This window comes from Pteropus alecto, unplaced genomic scaffold (assembly GCF_000325575.1).
Source record: "Pteropus alecto unplaced genomic scaffold, ASM32557v1 scaffold28, whole genome shotgun sequence".
Lineage (NCBI taxonomy): Eukaryota > Metazoa > Chordata > Mammalia > Chiroptera > Pteropodidae > Pteropus > Pteropus alecto.
The window spans coordinates 623,918-648,367 of NW_006441063.1; the positions used below are offsets into that span (position 1 = coordinate 623,918).

The 24,450-nt window shown below is 40.7% G+C and overlaps 3 pseudogenes; 1 reads left to right on the forward strand and 2 right to left on the reverse strand.

Moving 5' to 3' along the window:
* Positions 1-7,196: 7,196 nt before the first annotated feature.
* LOC112484916 lies at positions 7,197-7,315 on the reverse strand (annotated as a pseudogene).
* Positions 7,316-8,464: 1,149 nt separating this feature from the next.
* LOC112484931 lies at positions 8,465-8,580 on the forward strand (annotated as a pseudogene).
* Positions 8,581-10,942: 2,362 nt separating this feature from the next.
* LOC112484921 lies at positions 10,943-11,061 on the reverse strand (annotated as a pseudogene).
* Positions 11,062-24,450: the final 13,389 nt, after the last annotated feature.

The window sequence follows — 24,450 nt, forward strand, 5'->3', positions numbered from 1 at the left end:
AGAGAGAGAGACAGATTGGAAGATTCTACATTGAAGGCTTTGAAGGCCATGAGCCAAAGAATGCAGGCAGCCTATAGCTGGAAAAGGCAAGGAAACGCTTTCTCCCCTGGAGCCTGCTAAAGGAATACAGCCAACACCTTGATGTTTGGACCTCTAACCTTCCAAACTGTAAGATGATCCAATGTTGTTTTAAGTCGCTAAGTTTCTGGTAATTTGTTACATCAGCAATGGAAAACTAACACAGGAAGGAATGCAGTAGGCTCTTGATGAGCCAGACCAGACAGGGAGTGGTAAAAGATGCTGTTGATTCCCCGGACAGGGGTCACTGATAGTAGAATTCCATGGAAATGAGAAAGCCTGTGAGCTTGCATGGGCCAAGAAAGTGGACTTCACATTTTCAACAGGGAAAGCTGAAGCAGTGGGATGGGGGTGAGGGAGAGTCTTGGGTTGTTTTCTCTGATTGTGTCCCTTAGAGTCCAATGTCTGTCAGTCCATGCCATATACCCCTCTTTCCCAAATTGTAGGTTACCCTATTGGCCGCCCCTAAATCTGACAGGGGCTGTGCTGTGTCCTACTGGGACAAGGAGAAGTCTTGCTAGATATTAATAGGCAGTTGACATTAGGATGGGGCTCAGGGACAGTAGGAATGAAAGCTCTAGTGACCAAGAAATAGAATGTTCTGGATAGAGGAAGGCAAATTTCCAGATTATCTGTTACCCAGATGACGAGTTAGTGTGGGGCCACATGAGTTATTCAGACTAGCTGTGGGGCATGAACTAGAAAGCTGTGGTAACTGTTGCCCAGTGACAGAAACTCTGGAAGCTTCAATTGCATCATCTGTGAAATGGGCTGAACATAGTACCTACCTCCCAAGGTTGTAACTAGTCTTAAGGAAATAATCACTGTGACACACTTAGTGCAATGCTTGGCACATAAAAAAGAGCTCAGTGAAGGCTATCATTATGTAAAACTGCAGCCTCAATTGGAAATTAGGTAGAGGGTGGCCTGAGGAGATGGTAAGGCTCTTTGATAAACAGGGCAGATGGAGGTCTATCAGGTGTTGGTAGTGAAGTGTCAGACCACGCTGTGACACTGGGATGCTGCAGGTCCATCAGGAAGTCTAGCAGGTGGCTCCCTATAATGCTCAGTGGTCAGGAGCAGATGTCCACGCTTGTCTTTATCTAGGGCACATATATGCAAGGGGGTGATAGTGCACATCCCCAAAGATCTTGGAATCCAACAACCACCTCATCCCTGTTCCTGTAACATGGGGCATGTCTCTGCCCTGGAGAAAAGTAGCCAGGCAGTCAAGTGCTGGGAGTTTCATCCTGGGACTAAGCCAGAGCAGGACACCTGCAGGACACAGGCGGAGCAGAGAGATCTGAGGGCAAGGTCAAGCACAATGAGCACCAGGCCTGAGGTAGCCAAGATCATTTGAGGATTCCAAAGGGTAAGAACAGGACTGGACCTGAAAGAGAAAATCCAGCATCAGGAGCTAGAGTGCAGAGGGGCAAAGTCCAGTGGGAGAATAGGAAACATTGGGCGACTCCTCACCAACTGAAGACCTAGGAACCCATGGAACTCTCCATGGCATCCATGGTAGGGTATGCCTGAATCAGTTGGGCTAAATTTGTCAACAGTTCCAGGCTGTTTGAAGAGTTTGAGGAAGTTGATGTTGAACCATTTGTACTCAGTGGAAAGTGGCATAAATGTTTTTTATAGTGGGAAATCTGACTTCACAAGCACACCCAAAGAACCATCAGTTTCCTACCAGTTCCGCAGCTCCTATTGTATTTGCGAAGAAAATTTTCATGAAATTATTCTATGAAAATGAAAAATAATTTTATAGTCAGACAAACAGTTCTCTTTTAAAAGGATCATTTCATTACCTAACATGGCCATGATTTCAGATTGTACTAAACATGAATTTTCACATAGTTAAAACCGACATATTCATCAGCACCAAGAAAAAGTGTAACAATTGTGGAAAAGTTTTATTCCAAAGCCTCATAAGAATTAACTAGTGGTATTGGGTGAGACTTTATCTCTTTGATAGTTTTATCTCTGATGGTAATGTTTCTATCATTACTAAAATATTTTATGATTATTCTAATTTTAATAGGGAAAATCTGGGATAATCTGAAAAACGCATGGAAACTTTTTAAAACCCCTCTTACTTCTATATCACAGCGTGGCCTCATCTTTCTATTATTTCTCAATTAGAAGAGTAGTCAAAACTCTCCAAATCAGGAATAGTGGAATGTACCTAAAGATGTTCGACATGAAAATAAACAAGAAAGTCGGTCCTTTTAATTCTAGGGAAGTGAGATTGTTTTATTGGTTATCTAGTTTAAGGGATCTGAAAAGTAATTGACTATTGATACCATTTGCAATGACATAGATGGACCTAGAGGTTATTATGCTGAGTGAAATAAGTCAGACAGAAAAAGATAAATACCATATGATTTCACTTATATGCGGAATCTAAGGGAAAAAAAGAACAAACTAATGAAAAACATACTCACAAATATAGAGGACAATGGTGACAGACAGAGGGAAGGGGAGATGGGGGGCTAGGAGAAGGGTTAAGAAGGACAAATTAGTAGTTGATAGCTGGTCATGGGGATGGAGAGCAGGGCAGCATATAGAGGAAGATAAATACCATATGATTTCATTTATATGCGGAATCTAGGGAACAAAAAGAACAAACTAATGAAAACCAGACTCACAAGTATAGTGGACAATCTGGTGACAGCCAGAGAGAGTAGGGCTAGAGGGCTGGGAGAATGAGGTGAAGGGTTAAAGAAGTACAAATTAATAGTTGATAGATAGTCACGGAGATGGAGAGCACAACATAGGTAATACAGTTAGCATTAATATATTGGCTAACCAGAGGAGAGAAGGAGCAATTAGGGGGATCTTTTTATAAAATATATAAATGTCTAACCAAAGTACTGTATACTTGAAACTAGTAAAAAAATAATACAAAAAGAAATGAAAAGTAATTGACCATTGAAACTGTAAAACCTCTCCTAAGAATTCAAACAAATTACTCAGAGACAGGCCAAGAACTGCTGAGTTCTTCAAACAAGGACATGTAGACCCACCAATCGATGTTCCAGCCTGTATGATCTTGTCATTTGCAGAAAAAACATCCTAACAGGCATGCGCTGTTGGTTGGCTACAGATTCTCAACCTCCTTTTCCATAATATAGGGTAAAAATGCTACATACTTGTTTTCCCAGATTCCCTTGTAGCTGAGAGTCATGTGACCTAGTTCTGACCCAAGAAATATAGAAGGAAGTCTACTTGGAGCTTTAGGAAAGGAATTAATTACCTGCCTTCTTTCCCAATCAAAATAAAAGAGAGAAGCATAAGAGAAGAATTTTCTTTCTCTTATCAAATAATGTAGTGTGAAAATATAACTCTTGAAAACGTGTCAACCAGCTTGTGACTGTTAAGAGCAAAACCGAATATGAGAACAGGATACAGGATAGCAGAGTAGAAAGAAGGGAGGGACTGGGTTCTGATGACATTGCCAAGCCTCTGAATCTACCCTTGGCCTGCCCACTTCACATTCACTAAGAAAGCAAGAAAGAGCCTTATGGTTTAACCCACTGTTAGTGAGATGGGTTTTCTCTTACCTGCAGTTTAAGATATCCTTACTGACATACCCGCATTTACAGAACTGTAAGGTAAGAAAGGAAATGTGACTGTGCAGCATGATCTCGTTCAGCAGTGAGCATTTGCATGGTCGCTAGTAATATAACTACTGACTTGTTTTAACCAAAAAAATTAAAATAACCCTGTTGGGGGAATAGAAGGAGGGAAAAATGGGATCAGGTTATGTAAAAAGGTCCAGTCTTCATCGCCATGACAGGAAGTCATCGATAATGTCTAAACTTAAAAAATAAAACATAGTGACTTAAGTGCACTAATTAGAAATACAGAGGTATGTATCAGGAGAAAGAGAGAATAGGGCTAAAAGTATCTGCTTTGGAAGAGAAGTGAAAGAGATAGGGAAGGCGGAAGGCAGAGTGATTGCCTTGATTATGAGCCTTTCAGTTCCATTTGACTTTAAAAAATGAAGATATATTCTCTGGTAAAATCTTAAATTGATTTCAAGCCAAATAAAATAGAAAATGTTACAGATTTGGAGACAAATTTCACTAATTAAATTATGTCAAAGAGAAACAAATTAACCAAAAATGAGTGATTACATGAGAGATTACTCGTTGACATGCTCTAATATCATTTAATAATTATAAAAAATGAGTAGAAATTTCAAAGACAAGGCTATTTGAGGTGGATGGTGACGAGTATTTATAATGAACATAGGAAATGTGGAGACAAAGTTCAAGGCAAAACTTTACTAGTTTTGTGCATATCACATGCTTAGTCTTATACTTGAATTTCTTTCTTTGGATCTCTGCAATAAAGAAACTCAACATCCCAGCTGGGGGGCTAAGAGTAACCAACAATCACAAAGCATAGCACAGCACAAAAAAAGAGTCAAGAGGAGTCAATGACTGGGCACTGATATGGTCAGATGCAGCCCTCTAGGCAATGTGAGTTTGACCTGGGCTATAAATAATGAATAATGTTTCAAGAGGCTGCAAGAAAGAGGGTGGGGTTCCAGGTAAAATAAATAAGACAAATAAAGTCATTACGGTAGGAAATATCCTTAACACATAAAGAGCTCTTCTAATAAAAGAAAAAGACCAAGAACCCAGTAGAAAAAGGGGCAAAGGACATAAGCAAGTATCATTCACACACACACATACACACACACACAAAACAACGCAATAAAAATGGATGTTAAATAATGAAAAGATTTGCAGCAAAGTAAGAAAAATATCTGATAAATTCCATTTTCATCTCTCGAGTTAACTAAGATCAAAAAGTTTGATAACTTGGTGTGTGGCAGGAAGAATTCTAAGATGAGGTCCTCAATTTCCACCCCATGGTGTACAGGCACCTTCTCTCAGTTATTCACTCATACACTAATCTAGGTGTTGCTGCGAAGGTGACCTTACGATGATCTGAGTGGGCTTGACCTAATCACACAGCCCCTTTAATTCTAGGTATAGAGATCACAGACCAGGAAGTCAGAGAAGCACAAGAAGAATTTGCTTCACTTAAAAATGAAAAGGGCCATGTGGCAAGGAATGTAGGAAGCCTCTAGAGGCTGAGAGCAGGCCCCAGCTGACAGCTAGAAAAGAAAGGCAGACCTCAGTCTAACAACCATAAGGAACTGAATTCTGCCAATAGCAGAAACAAGCTTGGAAGCAGGTATTTCACCAGTGCCTCCAAATGAGAGCTCGGCCTAGCCGACACCTTAATTTTAACCTTGTGATACCCTGAGCAGAGAACCCAGCCATGCCATGCCAGACTTCTGACCTATAGAACTGTAAGCTAATAAATGGGTGTTGCTTTAAGCCAATGAGTTTGTGGTAATCTATTATACAGCCATAGAAAACTAATGTACTGTATTTAAAAGGGTGTAGAGAAACTGCTGCATTAATTTATTGCTAAGTGGCATGTAAATAGGTATAACCTCTATGGGGAGCAAATTGACAATATCTATGAAAATTAAAGTTGCTCATCCCTTTGACCCAGCAAATCTACCTTTAAGGATTCATCTTACAGATATACTCACTCGTGTGCAAGATGATCTCTAAACAATGATATACATTGCAGCATTGTTTGTAACTGCAAAAGACTGTCTGCTACCTAAATATCCATCAATAATAGGCTGGCCAAATCCACGATGGTATGGCCCCCAAAAGGAGGCTGCCCCAGATACACTGATATAAAAAGAGCTCCAGGAATTATTTGTGAGGTTCAGGTGGTGTAATAAAATGCTGCTATTTATATGGAGCCAAAAAAGAAAAATACAATCATATATGTTAGTCAATGCACACGATATTTCTGGAAGATAGACAAGAAACTGGTCCCAAAGGTTGCCTTTGGAGAGGGGACCGAGTGACTAGAGGACAGAGGAAGGAGGAAGACTGTTTCCAGGTTTCCTTCCTTCTTTTTTGAGAACAAAGAAGGTGTACATATTACCTGTTCAGAAAAATAAATACAAACGGAAGAACAAGATTAGCTCTGCCCTTATGGGTACTTGAAGAGAATAAAACTACATTTCTTTAAAGGAAGGAAGAAGAAAAGGAAGGGAGAGAGGGGGAGGAAAGTAGAAAAGGTAAGGATTGACTTCCTGCCACTTGCCCTCTGTTCAACTATATACTTCGGTATCAATACTACAGCTCATTTTCTGGCAAATGTCCGCTTGCAAGTGGGCTCAGAGACTTCCCTGTGAGGATGACCTGCCATTTCCTTGTACTATGTACCCACCCACCTGACTCCCAGTAGGTGCCACATAAATATTTACTGCAGGAATAAGTGATCAACTGATTGCTGCTTTCCCTCACAACATTAGGGTGGAGATGCGGTTTTGTTTTGATGTTTGTGAAAGATTTCTAAACTTTGGGTAAAAAGTTGGCATTTCAATATTAGCTGTCGTCCTTTTTTCCAGCGGCCGCCAGTAGGGGAAGAGGCTGGTTGGGTGTTTGCTCACGTAGATAACGCAAGTTTGAAATTGAGAAAAGAGCTGATGGAGAATGGAATACAACATAGAGGGATCTCACAGGCTCACAGCACCTGGCTGTGTGGAAGACCCAGGCCGGTTCACCAGGACAACTCTCACACTTGCCTACCTTGCATTCTGGGTGTTCTGAACTATTTACAGTTCCGTACGGTTTCTCAAACCCACAAACCTTTCCACGTGTTGGTCCCTCTGCCTGGAACCCAATCCTTTCTCCCTCTTCTTTGCCTGACCAACTCAGGCTTCTCATTTGACTTGGCTCAAGACATTTGTTAGTGAAACTTTCATGATCCACCTAGTCTGGGTTGAGGGCCATCCTCTGTGCTCCCTTAGCTCTCTCCACTCTCATCCCTATTGTCTTAGTTTGCACCCTCCTCCAAAGCAAATCCTGTGTTAAAAAACAAAATTCGACCGAGTAAACTTGAAGTTCTAATTGGCTTTACTAAGCTATTTGTGAATCAGGCAGCATGCCATCTAGCAACTAGAAGGGTACTCAGAGGGGTTATACAAAAAGGAAGGTTTTTATAGGAAAAAGGTGGGGCAAGAGAGCTATTAGTAAAAGAAAAGATTAATTTTATTCTTTTTTTAATGCCTATAGCACCCTGTCTTCCTAGGTGGTCTCCCATCCAAGTACTAACTAGGTCCAACCCTGCTTAGCTTCCAAGATCAGACAAGATTGGGCACATTCAGAGTGGCATGGCCATAGACAGAAAAGATTAATTTTAGATCAGGACATCTTTGGGGGAAAGGAATGGCAAGTTTTTATCATGCAAACTGCCTCTTCTTTCCGAGTGGGGGTGGTGGGTAGGGGGATTGAGAGGATGAGATTGAGAGAGCTCATGTGACCGATTACCTCATTGATTGAACAGAAAATTCCAGACTGATTGATTAAGATTATGTTTCTGGGAGAAGTTGAAACAACAATTAGGTCAGGTATTAAATCTAGGTTTAGTATCATGGGCTTTAACACAAGTTTTCTCTAACACCTGAGATAAGGACTTTGGGTACAGATGGTTTATTTGAGAGGTGAACCCAGGAATCACAAGTGATAGAGTGGGGAAAGTGAGCCAGAGAGAGAAGCCAATAAAAGATGAGTTTATGAGCTGATTACCACTGTGGGCAATGGGGTTCAATCCAGCTGGGGGTCACCTGAGAGACTGGGGGAACAACCCTCAAAATTGGCCCATTGGAGGATCAGGAGGCTGGGGCATTTCTCCACCAATTTCCATACCCTGTTGCTAACCCACCTTCACCCAGATGCTCAGGTTGAGAAGCTGAAGTAGTGTGGTCACCTGCCTACTTCACCCCTGCAGATGAGCTAGGACAGGGGTCTCAAGGGAGATGGGGTGGGCCATTGACAGTATTTGCAGCATCTAGCATAACACTTTCACAAGAAATGGTATATTTGTTTTTATTTTCTCCCTTCCTGCCGCCATAGACGATATTTTTCATCTCTGCATCCCAGCTTCAAGCAGTATATTGGCACATATTTGGTGCTCAAAAACTGTTTACTGGATGGATGGATGGATGGATGGATGGATGGATGGATGGATGGATGGGTGGATGGATATATGAATTAGTAAATGAACAAGACTGGAGTTTACATTACCGAGTATCGAGAGAGAAGACTGATTTTTGTGGTGCTAGGAGCAAATTACAGAGGCTGTCAATGCCAGAATGTTTTGTCTGCTTTAATAAATTGACGGAACAACTTTCACTCACAAAAATTGGCAGGAAACACAAGAGTTTCAAATTATAAAAAACATCTCGGACGTGGTCCCATAGCGTAGCGGTTAGGACTTCTGCTTTACACCCAGAAGGTCCTAGGTTCGTGTCCCAGTGGAGCCACGGTCCATGGTCTATGGCCATGCCACCCTGAACAAGCCCGATGTCTGATCTCAGAAGCTAAGCAGGGTCGGGCCTGGTTAGTACTTGGATAGGAGACTACCTGGGAAGACTGGGCACTGTAGGCATAAATAATAATAAAAAAAAAATCTCAAAAAATCTTGGTAAATGAGACTGTTCGATATCTATGTTGTGTCACAAAGATGTGTCACATGAAAAAAATGCTTGTTATTTCTGTAATTCTAGTAGCATCGGATAGCCTCAGGAAGTGAGATTCCCCCTTCTCAACCAGGGGCTTGAAAATCAAACATCCCTCTGAGTCCAAATAGAGGGGTTTAGTTTCTTTTTTAGTTTAGTTTCCTTTTTCAGTCCAAGTGCTATTGAAAGTAACAACCAAGCAAAACTAAAATTACCCCAGACAGGAAGAACAAGAAGCGGCAAGTCATGTGGAAATCGGGGTTATATACACAGCCACTGCTGTCCTGCCATCCTTAGTTAATTGCCTGACACACCCTCCTGGCCCAGTTCAGGGATCTGGACCGGGCAAGCCTGGCTACGCAAGTGACCTGCCCACCCGCCCTTGGGCACTCCCACGGCCTCTGCCACGCTGGCACCTGGATTGGGCCACCCTGCCCAGATTGCCAGAGGAATGGAAGGGAACTGAGTTGCTCTCATGCCCTCTGGCTAGGAGCCAGGACCCGAGCTCCCTGCTGACAGGGAGTACTCCCTGGGTTACTAAAGGCCCTGATTCACCTGTCTCACCTACAATAGATGTGGCCTCAGCAGTAGAGGCCTGGGACCTGCTTTTCTGTCAGCCTGGGATCCAACAGGGGTGCTCCAGGTCCCTCAGAAGAACACATTCAAGGCCTGGAAAATTCAGCTTGCTCATCCTGAAATATGAGAGGATCACAGCACTCAGAGGCAGGCAAAGAGCACAGCTCTTTCCACAGGGATTAGCTTAACTTGGCCCCTCAGTGCAGTGGGTGTGCACCAAGCACTTAATTAAGGAACTAAACATCTGTCATTGAAGCTCTGGTTCCCATCCCCCCACACACCTCCTCCACCCCACCTCCCCCTCACCCTTACCCTTACCCTCCAGCTTCTTTTACACAGTGCTTTTCCAGTTTTTCTGCTACACTTCATTCAGGTCTCCTCTGTGACTCTGTCCTATATCCTCCCCTCGGTTGGGAGTGCTCCCAGGCTTCTGACCTAGTTTTCCCTAATTTATGGGTCTCCCCACCCTGTTTATCAGTGAGCTCACCAAGCTTGGCTTCAAGGATCATTTCTTGAGAGCTCCAACTGTAGTTCATCTTTGTACCACTCTCGATATATTTCCCAGAACAAAATTTTCTAGGGGCTCGATGGATGTTGACTCCTAAATTTCTACCTATAGCCTTATTCTCGCTTCTTGGCCTAATTCCAGCCAGAATAGAATTTTCTGTCCAGGCTATACAGCACCGGAGGATGATCCTGGATGGCTACACTTCTGTTTCCTCTATCTCACCGTGCTGTACCTTAAAGACATTCTCACGTGGTCGCCAAGTGTGTGTGTTGCGGGGGAGCAGTATGAAACACACTTTCTTCTCAGGGTCCCAAATGTGAGTTTAACCAAGGCCTCTGGCTTCCCTTTCGACTTCAACTTTCCACCCTTTCTCTGGCCATATGCCCAGAAAAGTAACCTTGGGATCCACTGCCACACCTCTCCTGGCCCTGCCTCCATGTTTCCATCCACACTTCCTAGGGAACAGAGGGGCAAACATTGGGCTTTCACTTCCTCTAGGTTATACGTTCTTCAAGGCAACAAGCCTTGCAGCCTGATCAATGTTGAAAGAAAGGGTATCGTCTTTCCATCATGGAAGAACAATTATGATGTGAATTCTCCAAGATTTATTTTTTTTATTATTGAGGTATAATAGACATAAACCATTATATTAGTTTCAGGTGTACAACATAATGATTCAATGTTTGTATATATTGTGAAATGATCATTACAATAAGTCTAGTTAACATCTGTCACCATACATAGTTATAAAGTTTTTTCCTCCTGATAAAAACTTTTAAGAGCTACTCTCCTAGCAACTTTCAAATATACAGTACAGTATTATTAACTATAGTCGCCATGCTGTACATTACACCCCCAGGATTTATTTATTTTATAACTGAAAGTTTGTTCCTTCCAACCCCCTTCACCCATTTCTCTCATCACCTCCCACCCCCTGTCTCTGGCAACTACCAATCTGTTCTCTGTATCTGTGAGCTTGTGTTTTTATAAAATTTTAAAAAGTTTTATTTTCTAGACTCCACATATAAGAGAGATTATATAGTATTTGTCTTTGACCGATTTAACTTAGCATACTACCTTCAAAAGTCCATTCATGTTGTTGCAAATGGCAGAATTTCATTCTTTTTAATGGCCGAATTCTATCTCACACTCCTTGTCTCTGGAAACCACCAATCTGTTCTGTTTCTTTTTTCTTTTATTTTTTTTTACGCCTACTGCACCTGGTTTTCCTAGGTGGTCTCCCATCCCAGTACTGCCTAGGCCCGATCCTGCTTAGCTTCCAAGATTAGACGAGATTGGGCATGTTCAGGGTGGCATGGCCATAGACTGTTCTGTTTCCTGAGTTCAGTTTTTTTAGATTCCATATATAAGTGGCATCATATAGTATTTGTCTTTCTCTGTCTGACTTTTCGCTTACCTTAATGGCCTCTAGGTCCATCCATGTTGTTGTTGCAAATGGCAAAATTTCATTCTTTTTATGCCTGAATTCAGTCATAAAAAAATAAAATTTTGCCATATCATGGCTATTGTAAATAATGCTGCAATGAACATAGGGGTGCAGATATCTTTTCAAATTAGTGTTTTCATTGTCTTTGGATAAATACCCAGAAGTGGAATTGCTGAATCATATGGTAGTTCTATTTTTAATTTTTTGAGGAACCTCCGTACTGTTTTCCATAGAGGTTGCACCAGTTTACTTTCTCACCAATAGTGCACAAGGGTTTCCTTTTCTCCACATCCTCACCAACACTTGTTTTTTCGTTTTCTGTTTTTTGTTTTTTAACAGCCATTCTAACAGGCATAAGGTGATATATCTCCTTGAGGTTTTGATTTGCATTTCCCTGATGATTAATGATGTTGAGCATCTTTTTGTGTACCTGTTGGCCATCTGTATGGGTTTTGTTTTTTGGTTTTTGTTTTTGTTTTTGTTTTTTTGGAAATATATCTATTCAGATCTGCCCACTTTTTAATCAAATTCTTTGTGGGTTTTTTTTTTTTTTTTTGCTATTAAATTGTAAAAGTTCTTTGTATATTTTGGATATTAACCCCTTATCAAATATATGATTTACAAATAATTTCTCCCATTTAGTAGGTTGCTTTTTTATTTTATTAATGGATTCATTTGCTTGATGTCCCGTTTTTGTTTATTTTTACTCAGGAATGATTTGTAATTCACTTAAGAATTAAATTTGGTAAAACCTTCCCCAGTTCCAAGCAAATGGCTCCTCAGGCTGCCCAAGAAGAAGGTGGCCTATATAGAAATGCAAGAGAAAAGCTCTTTCATATTCTTCAGTGTTCCCTCTGTTTCACATGAATTTTCTGTTACTCGTCATGACAACCTATGAGATAGTTACTATTGTTATTTGAACTTTACTGTTGGGAAGATTAAAGCGCAGAGAGATATCATACGGCATAGCCAATAGTGGTAGAACCGGGATTTAAACCAGGTCTTGGTCTCACTCCGGAAGCAGCCATTTTTCCTCCTTTCATGCCCACGATCATGTAGGCTTCTCTCTGATTCTTCTCTTTCTTTCATTCTCCATTAGCCAATCTCATACCAATGTCCTCTTTAAACTCTGATTTTGATCTTTCCTCTTTCGTCTCCCATCAAGCCACTGGCCCAGACCCTCACCATCTTATTTCTAGATTTCTGCCTGAACTGCTCAATTGGCCTTTTACTGCCAGTCTTTGTTTACAACACATTTTTACATACATGCAAGGCTATTCCTCCTAAAATTCTGCTCTTTTCATGTCACTATAATTGTCTTTGGTTCCACATCCCTTACCACAATGTGTCCTGGCATTCATAGAAGACCCCAGCCCACTCATCCAAACCCGTCCTCCTCAATTCCCCCACTTTCACCTTCCAGGTCAGTATGAGCAGACCCAAACCACTCCTGGCACATGCCATGCTCATTCCCACCTCTGAGTCTCGGCCAGGCTCATTCTCCTACCTGAAATGTGTCCTTTCTGTCTGCATAATCCTGTCCATCCTCCAAGACTCAGCTCAGTTCCCGCACCCCTCCCAGGCTACCTTTACTCACACTGTCCTCTCTTCCAAACTTCTTATGTACTCTCCTCTAGTACAGGGTCACATGGTTTGACTCTGAATTGTCCCCTAAGAGATTCCTGTGTTTCTCCAGTGTGACTGAACTCCTCAGGGACAAGAGTGATGTCATATACTTCCTTATAAACCACTCCCTCCCCAAGTTTACGGTACTTTACTAAAAAGGCAGGTGCAGGTGTCCAGGTCTCATCTCAAACTTGTTAAACCAGAATCTCTGAGGGAGGTTAGGCCCAGGCATATGTATTTTTTTGTAATAGCTTAACGGAGATATAATTCACATGCCATAAAATTCACTCCTTTAAAGTGTATAAGTCAATGGTTTTTAGTATATTCACAGTTTTGAAACTATCACCACTAGCTAATTTTAGAACATTTTCATCACCCCAAACGAAATTCCATACCCAGTAGCAGTCGCTCCCTATTCCCACCTCCTCCAGCCCCTGACAACCACTAATCTACTTTCTGTCTCTATGGATTTGCCTATTCTGGACATTTCATACAAATAGAATTATACAATATGTGGTCCTTTGTGTCTCGCTTCTTCACTCAGCAGAATGATTTCAAGGTTCAGCCATGTTGTAGCATGTATCAGTACTTCATTCCTTTCAATTATTGAATAATATTTCACTGTATGGGTAGATCACATTTTGTTTATCCATTCATCAGTTAGTGGACTGCTTCTATTTTTTTGGCTGTTATGAATAATGCTGCTACAAATATTCATGTACAAGTTTTTGTGTGGACATATATGCTCACTTGTCTTGGGTAGATACCCAAGAGTGGAATTCCTGGGTGATAGGGTAATTCTATGTTTAACCTTTTGAGGAACTGCCAAACTGTTTTCCTCGGCAGCTGCACTATTTAACAATCTCACCAGCAATGAATGAGGATTTCTCCACACCCTTGACATATGTGTTTTTAACATGCTCCACAGGTGTGACAAAGTTTAAGCATTCCTATGCTAAGTTCTGGAATCCCTACTTGTCTACCATCATGAAAATTACCTGGGACTACTCAGAGATGTTGGGCAGCCCTGGGTTAGATCGCCTTCCACAGAGAGCCCAAGTTTGAGGATGGTGGAAGTGATGTGCTTACCAGTGTGAGCATTGCCAAGGAATTCATCATGGTAGCCTAGGTGGGAAAACTAAAGGACCAAGAAACTGAGTGCTTGGAGATATTCAGAAAGAAGCAGCTGGCATGGGGGGAGGGCCAAGACCAAGCCAGGTCCTGACTCAGGCTTTGTGTTGCTATTTGACATTTAATTTCCCAGGACAACTCTAATCAGTTTTAAAAAAAAATGAAGATTATATCTGCTCCCCTCCCTCACCCCCACTCCAGAAGGTTGCTGTGAAGTTAAAATTAGCTAATTGAAAGCATCTGGTGCCAGTAGGTAACTCCTATGCATTATTATGGTATTATCGCTGTCTTGTCCTCGGGTGGTTACAGAAGGGCGTGGCTGATGGGACAGGAGTGATTTAGCAGTTCCGATTTTTCCCAGTAGGACAGACTTGGTTTAAATCCCCGCCCTGGCAGCTTTAAGGGACTAAACTAAACAGGAAGTTTCCATTTCACCCAGAGCTCTCCAAATCTTGGGCAGCCTGTGACTTTTGCTGTCCAGTTGTTATCTCTCTGGAAGGACCTTCCAAGCTGAGGTGTGGCTATGTTTGTACTTACAGCAAAGCTACATCTTTTTTTTTTTTTTTTGGCTAAATTGGCCAACTCTCTCCCCTTCCCATTTCAGACAAGTTCGCTCTTCTACTTCCTGCTTCCACACACACACACACACGCACACGCACACGCACACGCACTTTTATAACATGGAGAGGACATGTGCTGAAATCAGAGGGTTAGAATTCATATCAAAGCCCAACCTCAATGATCTTGTCGTAAATGGAGACAAAGCTATTTGTGTGGGCAGAAGTGAACAGTTGTTACTCAGAAGCTCAGTTCTGGGGAACAACAGGAAGAGGGGTTTTTTTGAACCAAGTGAAACCTCAGTCCCTTGAGCAACTCGAGGCTGTTTGTTTTCTTGCCTGGCCTGGTGTAGGTCAGTGCTGAGACCTGGCTTTTCTTTGTCCCTGGGCTTGTCATCAAGTTCTAGAGAGGACTGAGCTACGGTCACCGTGTATCAGTCAAAAACTACACAAGTGACAGAGTGAATGCTGTACACAGGAATTAGGGGCTTATTTCATTTCTCCCATGTAAAACACAGCAAATCCTTGAAATGGGTCTACATGGAAGTAGTTACTGAGAATAAACAACTGTTCATGATCGACTGTCATCATATATCAGCCACGCAGGCCTCCCTTCTCCTGCTTCCTGGAATTGTACTCCTTGGCCGAGAGATGAGCAGATGGTGTAAGTTCATTTGTGGCTTTGGAATGAAAGCTTTTTTTGGTTGGATGAAAATTTTTTTTTTTTTTTTTTTTTTTTAAATAGAAAACTAATGGGTTCCTCATGGGCTGCTGCCTGAGACTTTGCTAAATTTTGTCAAGCCCTTTTATGTTTCTCATGTCACCCCCTCATCCAGATCTCGGTCATAAATAAATAAGCCCATCGGAACCTCTGATCCTTTCTTTCCCAGAAATAGGATGAGTCACCCAGCTCCTCAGCCTCCCACTCTCAGGAGCCAGTGAGAGTGTGGCTACAGGGGACTCTGCCCTGAGGGAAAACCAGGGAAGGCTCTGCTTCATCCCTGCCCTGCAGTCCACTGACTTTCCAGAAAGGAGTTCCAATCCCAGTAGGGGATGGGGAAGCTCTGTTACTGACCAGAAGAGTAAAGAGAACTTCTAAGAGGGCCAAGAAACTTCCCAGAGCTCTGAGGACCAGTGTACAAAAGGTGTCCTTGCCCCAGTTGAGCCTACTGGGTCACCCTTGAAGAATAGAGGCCATGCAGGTGCTCAGGCTATGTCCCTAGAGCTGTTTCCTAGATATAGAGTCTATTTAAGAAAGGATTTTGAACTTGAGGAAAAAATCCACAGAAGAGCTCAGGGTGCACCTTCTATTTGCTCTAGTTTGCTTAGGGTCAGCCCTCAAACCTCACCTAGCCCCAGTCTGGGATTGGGGAGCAGTGAGAATTGGATTTGAGTGCACCCACACTGATCTCCTGGAAGCTTCAGCTTGAGCTCATTCTAAGGCTCCCTCTCTTGCAGCACCAATGGATTGGGCCTGCCTTTTCCTCACCAGATGCCCTGCCCACCCAGTTTGACAGTTCATGGGCCACTCCCTCCCCAGGGGTGGTTTCTAGCCTGGCACTAGCATCCTCTCACCTGGGACTGACAAACTTCAGACTCCAGGGCATTGTCCAGAATGTTGATGGTTAGGAGATGGCTCAGGAAAATAACTAGAATTTAAAAAGAAAAAAGAACCAGTGCCCCCCAACCCTGCCACCTCAGCTTCCTGCCCAGCAATGTGGAAAGGGGAACAGAGTTCATTTTCTAGGAAGTTAACGCATTAGTTAATGATACAAGCTTAAGATGGAGGATGCTGAGAAGGCTGCCGAGGGTCTCTCAGCCATCCCTCTGCCATCAAGGCGGTGCCATTCTGACCCTGAGGAGGTACTGGATACCCTCCAGGTCTCAGTCTCTCAGGCTGATATTCCTCAGTGGTGATGAGGCAAATAAAGACTTTGTTGTCCTGAGGTTTTCATGAAGATAAAAGGAGATAATGTGGGGGAACTCTCTGGATTGCTGTAATGTCTTATAGTTTAATCTAGGTGTTGGTTACCTGGGTGTATACATGTGGCAAAACTCATTGAGCTGGTCACTTAGGATGTATGCGCATTGTTATATGTAAATAGTATCTCAATAAAATACTGCTGGCATGAAAAATGAGATGTGCGAAAGCACTTTGTACCCTGTAAACCATTTGTTAGCATGGATTTAAAAAAAACTTTTACTAGCATGAATTCATTTTGCCTTTTTCGAACTTCATATAAATGGAATCATATAGTATAGACTCATGTTTGTTTGCTTTTTTGCTCAGCATTATGAGAATCATCTGTGTTGTATCGATAGCTTGTTCTTTCTCGTTGCTGTATAGTACTCCATTGTGTGAATGCACCATTTATTTCTCTATTCCCCGTTGGTAGAGGGCATTCGGGTAGTTTCTGGTTTAGGGCTATTACGATGAGTGCTGTTATGAACATTTTTATCTTTGAGTAAACATAGCTTTGCATTTCCATTGGATATGTACTAGAAATGGAACTGCTGGATCAGTAAATGCATCTATCGGTTTGGGTAGATACATTTGGTTGATTACTAAAGGGTAATTCCACAGAGTTACCATTGCCAGAATAATTAAATGTACAAAGCTCTAAATGAGCCCATATATCAATTTCACATAGAAAACAGTCTCATCTCATCTCAGCACCATTTCGGAGCTCAGCATTTTTTGCCACTGTCATGGGCTTCCATGTATAGCCTACATCCCCACTGCTGTAGTTGAAAGACACCAGAGCAGCTGTGTGACAGAATGAGAACTTTTCCATCTGCCCTAGTTTTATGGGTTGGGCCCTTCACCCCCAAGACCCCTGAATCTGGAGCCTTTACCATAGTTTCCAGAATCTCTGACCCTTCAGACCCTCTGAAGCCAAGAGTGATGAACCATACCCTTAGAACTGGGGCCAGGCAAGGGCAATTGTCACCTCACGGGGTGTATTAGTCAGCTAGGGACTGCTATTATAGAATACCTTAGACTGAGTGGCTTAGATAACAGAAATTTTCTCCTAGTTCCAGAGGCTGGCAGTCAAGATCAGTGTACCAGCATGATCGGGTTCTTGTAAGAGGTCTCTTCCTGACTTGCAGCCTTCTCATCACACCCTTACATGACAGGAAGAGAAAGCAAGCTCTTCTTATAGGAGCACTAATCCCATCATGGGGCATCCCATCCTCATGACCTCATCTAACTTTAATTACCTTTCAAAGATGCCATCTCCATATACCATCACACTGGGGGTTAAGGCTTCGACATATGAGTTTTGAGGGGGCACGGTTCAGTCCACAGCAAGGAACTAAAAACCCTGTCTATTTCTGTGCTGGGTCTGAGTCCTGGAGGAGACAGATGGGATGTCTCAGGGGCAGACCACCAGAGCCTGGCCTGGGTAGGGCATGGGACAGTGAGGAGCTTTCCAGTGGCAAGAAAAGCTGTTACCTCCTACTTCCATCGACTGCTGGCTAGTTCACCACTGTGTCCACAGTGTCTGTAAGCAAAGGGTCTGACATGCCATGTGTGCTCCATAGTTGCTGATCTGAAACTTATTTTTATGGGAATTCTCAAACATACAAAATCTGTAGACTAGTATAATGAGCCCCTATATTCTCATCACCCAGTTTTAATAATTATCAACATGTTGCCCATCTAATTTCACTTACCACTTGTAAGAGTTAACATTCAAAGGACAAGGAACAGCATGTAAAAGCACAGAGGCATGAAGACTACATGGCTTGTTCAGACCCTGAAGGGTTGGAGGGCAGTAAGATTCAAGAACAGAATCCTGGACAGAAAGAGGATTGTCCCTGTGACAATTCCGACTCTGGCCTACAAGACTTCAATTTCATCTCTTCCCACAACATGCACTGAGCACTTACTGTGGGCCATCCCTGAACAGGGGTCACAGGATGAATGAGACACAGCTCCACTTCTCATGGAGTTGAGTGTCTAAGGAGAGACACCGATAAGTGAACAAGCAACATGGATGACAGCATTCTGACAGAAGGCTATGGGTACCTAGCCAGGCATAAGGGTCAGAAAAGGATTCTTATAGAAAGTGATATCTTGTGATGGTTATTCTTCATTTGCTCCCAAATTTATTCTTTGTCTTTCTATGCCCTTGAAGGCTGACTTTTAACAGACTTCATCAACCAGGCTCCTTTGCCTCTCTGGCTTCCAGCTGGGTCCAGCTAATCAGGACAGGCAGCAGACTGAGAGGTGGGAAGAAAAAGAAATCAGAGTCTTTGTTCCTCTTACTTTCTGCTCTGCTGTGGTTCTGGCAGTATTAGAAACTTCCATGACCGCAGGTCCTGTCAAGTGGCCCCTTTTCATGGCACCAGCTCTTCTCAGGCTTCAGTAATATCATTTCCTCCACCTACCCCTTTGGACTTATGGGTGTTAATGGCTTCCTGCTATTGCTATTTCCTGGATACCTCAAAATCCTGTTAATTCTCATAATCCTGACAACATCTTTGTAAATAGTCTCTTCAATAAAAAGTCTCCCCAAAAAGTTCTGCATAAGGAAAATAAGGACATTTTTACAAAATGATAGGAGCATGTTGAAAGGACACAAGAGCTAACCTGAAGGGCTTCCAATGGCCAAAATAGAACAATTTGAGCAACAAAATAAATAATGACAGCATTGGATTATAACCCATAAAATAAAATAAATATCCGGGAATCCATACTGATATTAATAAATAACTGAATAAATAAATAAATGAGGGAGAAGGGACAGCTCTTCCTTGCAAAAGAATTTCATTTAATAAATGTGGAAAGAATGAGGGAAATACAAATAACCCAGTAGTTACTAATGCAAGCAACAAATCAGTGGGCAAAAGAGAAACAGGATATATACATAGTTTCAAAGTATGTTCTCTAAGATATTTACTAGTAACAAATGGGAAATAGTAATTTTGCAGTGGAGAAACCAATCACCTTAACCAATGATCAGGGTTAACATCACCAGTAATAAGACACATTAGTATCCTGTAACTCCCAATATGATGAGAGGGGCAGAACATCATTCCTGTGGTATTCCTGCCCAAAATGATAACCTCAATCTACTCATGAGAAAACATCAGACAAACCCATCAAGAGACACTCCACAAATATATGGCCAGTACACTTCAAGAGTGTCAACACAAGACAAGAGATGACTGAAGAACTGTCAGAGATTGGGGGAGACTAAGGAAACATAACAACTAAATGCAATGTAGAATCCTGGGTTGGATCCTGAAACAGAAAAACTTTTGTGAAAAAAACTGCTGACATTTGAATTAGGTCTATAGTTTACTGAATAGCATCATACCAAGGTTAAATTTCTGGTTTTGATCATTGGACTATTAACACCACTCTCCGCCCTATTGCAAGCCTTTCCCCCTCCAGCTGAAGCAAAATCCAAGAAATTTAAAGGGCCAGCACCCTTTTCTTCCTCCCTTTCTCTTCATTCTTCTCTCTTTCTCCTTTTGAGAGCCAGACATTTAAAGTCTAGAACATTCAAAAACAACTACATGTACAAGGGAATTTATAAAGTCACTGCACACACCCAGGGAAAGACTCAGGCTTCCAAAAAAAGCCCTTAGAAGAACTTAAATTTATATCTCAGGCTGAACCCAGGCACAGACACAGCTTACAGCAACCAAAAAACAAAAACAAGAATCAGCAAACTTGGAGAAGGGGAAGAATCTGATTTCTACTTACTACATTATTAGATTCAAATGTTCAGTTTTCGACAACAACAAAAAAATCACAAGGCATACAAAGAAACATGAATATATAGTCCATTCAAAGGGGGGGAAAATAAACCAACGGAAACCATCCTTGAGAAAGATCAGATGGCACACTAGACAAAGACTTTAAATAATTCTCTTAAAGATGCCAAAAAAACTAATGGAAGATGTGAAGAAAATCAAGAAAATAATTAATGAGCAAAATGGAAATATCAATAAATAGAAAATCTGAAAGAAAACAAGAAAAACTCTGGTGTTGAAAAGTATAATAACTGAAATGAAAATTTTAATAGAAGGATTCAAAGGCAGATTTGAGCAGGCAGAGAAAATAATTAGCAAACTTGGAGATAGAACAATGGAACTTACCAAGTCTGAGACATAGAAAGAAAACATGTTGAAGGATAGTGAAAAAATAAAAAAAAGAAAGGTGAACAGAGCATAAAGGACCTGTGGAACACCATCAAGCAGATCAACATATGCACTGTGGAGTTCCAGAAGGAGAAAAGAGAAAGAAAGGGTCAGAGAGAATATTTGAAGAAATAATGGCTGAAAACTTTCAAAATTAGAGGAGAGCATGACTATAAACATTCAAGAACCTGAACTTACTTCAAGTAGGTTGAACTCAAAGAGACTATGACAACACAGTGTCACCACAGCCAGATGCTCTCCATATCCCTGGGAGGAATGTGTGTGTGTGTGTGTGTGTGTGTGCGCGCGCGCGCGCGCTATCTTTTTTAACAGTAAAAATTAAAATATACAGTTGAGTTTTAAAACAAGAAATTTCATAATATTTCCAAAAAAGTCATACAAATAATATCTCTTATGATGGGAAAATATTTGTGTCACGACAGATGACTGGATCTGACCTTTCCCACTAGTTTATAGGTTCTTTCACTTCTCAACTTTTTATTTAGAAAAAAATTTAAACCTGTCAAAGAGTTGCAAGAATTGACAGCCCAAAGGATGGAGACCAAGATACATAGGGGTTTATTTTTCTTATGTACTGAGAGGTCCAGAGGAAGACATCTCAAGCTGGGGCACCAGCTTAACCAGGTCATCTTGGAGGTAGACTTGCTCATCTTTCTACTTCACCATTGTCAGCATGGTTTTTGTCCTCATGGTTGCACAAGAGAGCCTAACCAAAGCTATTAGACAAGAGAAATAAATTAGAGGTCTAATAATTAGAAGGGAGGAAGTAAAACGATTATTATTTGCAGATAATGTAATCGTATGCCTTGAAAAGCCAAGAGAATCAACTGAGAAACTATTATAAACAATATGATAATTGAGCAAGGTAGCAGAAAATAAAATATACTGAAATCAATAGCTTTCATATATACAATTATCAGCTAGAAAACATAATGGAAGAAGATACCCCATGTGCAATAGCAACAAATAACATAAAATAACTAGAAATAAACTTTACATGAAATGTGAAAAATCTTCATTTTTAGAGCTAGACAGACTAATTGTAATGTTTTTTAAAAAAAATTAAAGAGAGCAAAAATAAAACTAAATTAAATAGCACTGAAGGGAGAACTAGATATTAAAACATATTACAACTCTTCCTCGGTGGCAGCCATCTTCAATTCAGCATCATGGCTGCCCTCAGACCCCTCGTAAAGCCCAAGATCATCAAAAAGAGGACCAAGAAGTTCAGTCAGACCAATATGTCAAAATTAAGCCTAACTGGAAGAAACCCAGAAGCACCGACAATAGAGTGCACAGAAGATTCAAGGGCCAGATCTTGATGCCCAACGTTGGTTATGGGAACAACAAGAAAACAAAGCACATGCTGCCCAGTGGCTTTCGGAAGTTCCTTGTCCATGATGCATTTTATTGATTCTGGTCTTATATTTATGTCCTTAATCCATTTCAAGTTTATTTTGGTGTGTGGTGATAGACAACAATCTAGTTTCATACTTTTGCAGGTGGCTTTCCAGTTTTCCCAGCACCATTTATTGAAGAGGCTTTCCTTTCTCCCCTGTATGTTTTAGCTTTTTAGTAGAAAATTATTTGCCCATATAAATATGAGTTTACTTCTGGACTGTCGATTCTGTTCCACAGGTCTGTGTGTCTGTTTTTCTGCCAACACCATGTCGTTTTGATTACCGTCGATTTGTAGTATAATTTGAAGTCGAGCAGAGTGATGTCTCCAGCCTCATTCTTTTTTCTCAGGATGCCTTTGGCAATTCGGGGCCTTTTGTGCTTCCATATAAATCTCATTGTACCTAGAATACATAAAAAAAAAAAAACTAAAACTAAAAACTCAGCAGTAAAAAGCAATCAATTAATTTTAAAGTGGGCAAAAGACATGAACATATATTTTACCAAAGAGAATATAAGGATAGCAAATAAGCACATGAAAAGATGTTCAACATCACTAGTCGTTAAAGAAATGCAAATTAAGACCACAATGATACAACTTCACACCAATTAGAATAGGTCCTTCACATGTTTCGTTAAATTAATTCCTCAGTATTTTATTCTTTATGATGCAATTGCAAAAGGAATTATTTTTCCACTACTTATTCTGACACTTCATTATTAGAGTATAGAAATGCTATGGATTTTTGAACTTTGATTTTGTATCCAGAAACTTTACTGTTTTTGCTTATCGTTTCTAGTAGTGTTCTTATGGAGTCTTTAGGGTTTTCTATATAGAGAATCATGTCATCTGCAAATAGTGACAGTTTGACTTCTTTGTTTCCTATTTGGATGCCTTTTATTTCTTTCTCTTGCCTGATTGCACTCGCTAGGACCTCCAATGTTATATTGAATAACAGTGGTGATAGTGGACCGCCTTGCCTTGTTCCTGATCTTAGAGGAAAGGTTTTTAGTTTTTCACCATTAAGTATAATGTTGGCTGAGGGTTTGTCATATATGGCCTTTAAGAATTCCTATTTCTAACAAGTTTTCAGGTAATGCTAATACTGCTGGTGTAAAGACCATATTTTGAGAACTACTGCCCTAAAGGTAGAGAAATAAAATGGAAGGAGTCTCAGTCCTGAATGACTGGGTGCAACAGAGTCCCCCACTGACCTGGGAACACAAATTCTGAAACAGTAGATAAGAGAAATTATTTCTATCTTGTTTAAGTAGTATGTCAGAACTTCTTTGTTACAGTACTTTAACCCTACCCTAATAGTGTAGAAAAGACAGATATTTCAATAGACGGTGGTTGAGTCAAATGGAAAAAAATGTTGGATCCACACACCATTATCATACATCAAGATAAATTCAAAATGGATTAAAAATTAATGTGAAAATATAACCATAAAAGTAGAAATATCACTATAAAGAAAAAAATGGGAGAATTCTTTTTTAATATGTTGGAGTAAGAAAAAAAAACTGTGGCTCAGTATTCAGTAGGCCTAAAGAAAAGACTGATGAAATAAACCACACATTAAAAATAAAAAACTCTACATAGCTGAAAAACACCATAAGCAGAGTGAAAATACAAATGACGAAGTGTTTTAAAAAATGGCTACTCATATGACAAAGAGCTAATCTTTCTGATAGAGCTTCTACAGATCCATAAAAATAAACCAATAACATAGAAGAAAAATAGGCAAAAGATATTTGTGAATAGATAATCCACAGAAGAAAATGCCAATAGCCCTTAAATATATGGGAAAGTGTTTAAGCTCACTCAGAAGACAACTATAAATTAAAACTACACAGGCGAAAAATAGAATCTCAATCACATTGGCCAAAATACAAGTTTGAAAATATGCTCATAGACAAAACTATGAGAAAAGAAACATTCTGGTACATTGCTAATGGAAGTGCCAATGGATACAACTTCTGTGGGGAACGACTTGATCATATTTGCCCAAATTTCAACGGACAGACTTAGGAGTACAAAGTTAATCATTCATCGAAGTGTTGTTGGTAATAGCAAAGGATGGAAAACAACCTATATGTTCATCAATAGAAGGATAGTTGCATAATTATTATATAGCCACACAATATACTATTCTGATTATATGATGTAAGAAAGAGTGAACTCTATATATTGATATGCAAAAATATCCAGTACATATTGTTTAGTAAAAAAAAAAGTATGGAACAATGTTTATAATGTGCTACCTTTTGTGTAAAATGAGGAGAAAGTATATTTATAACACTTACATTTGCATAAGGACACTATGGAAGGATACACAAGTAGCTATTGGTTGGGATGGGGCAGGTGGGAACAGACTTC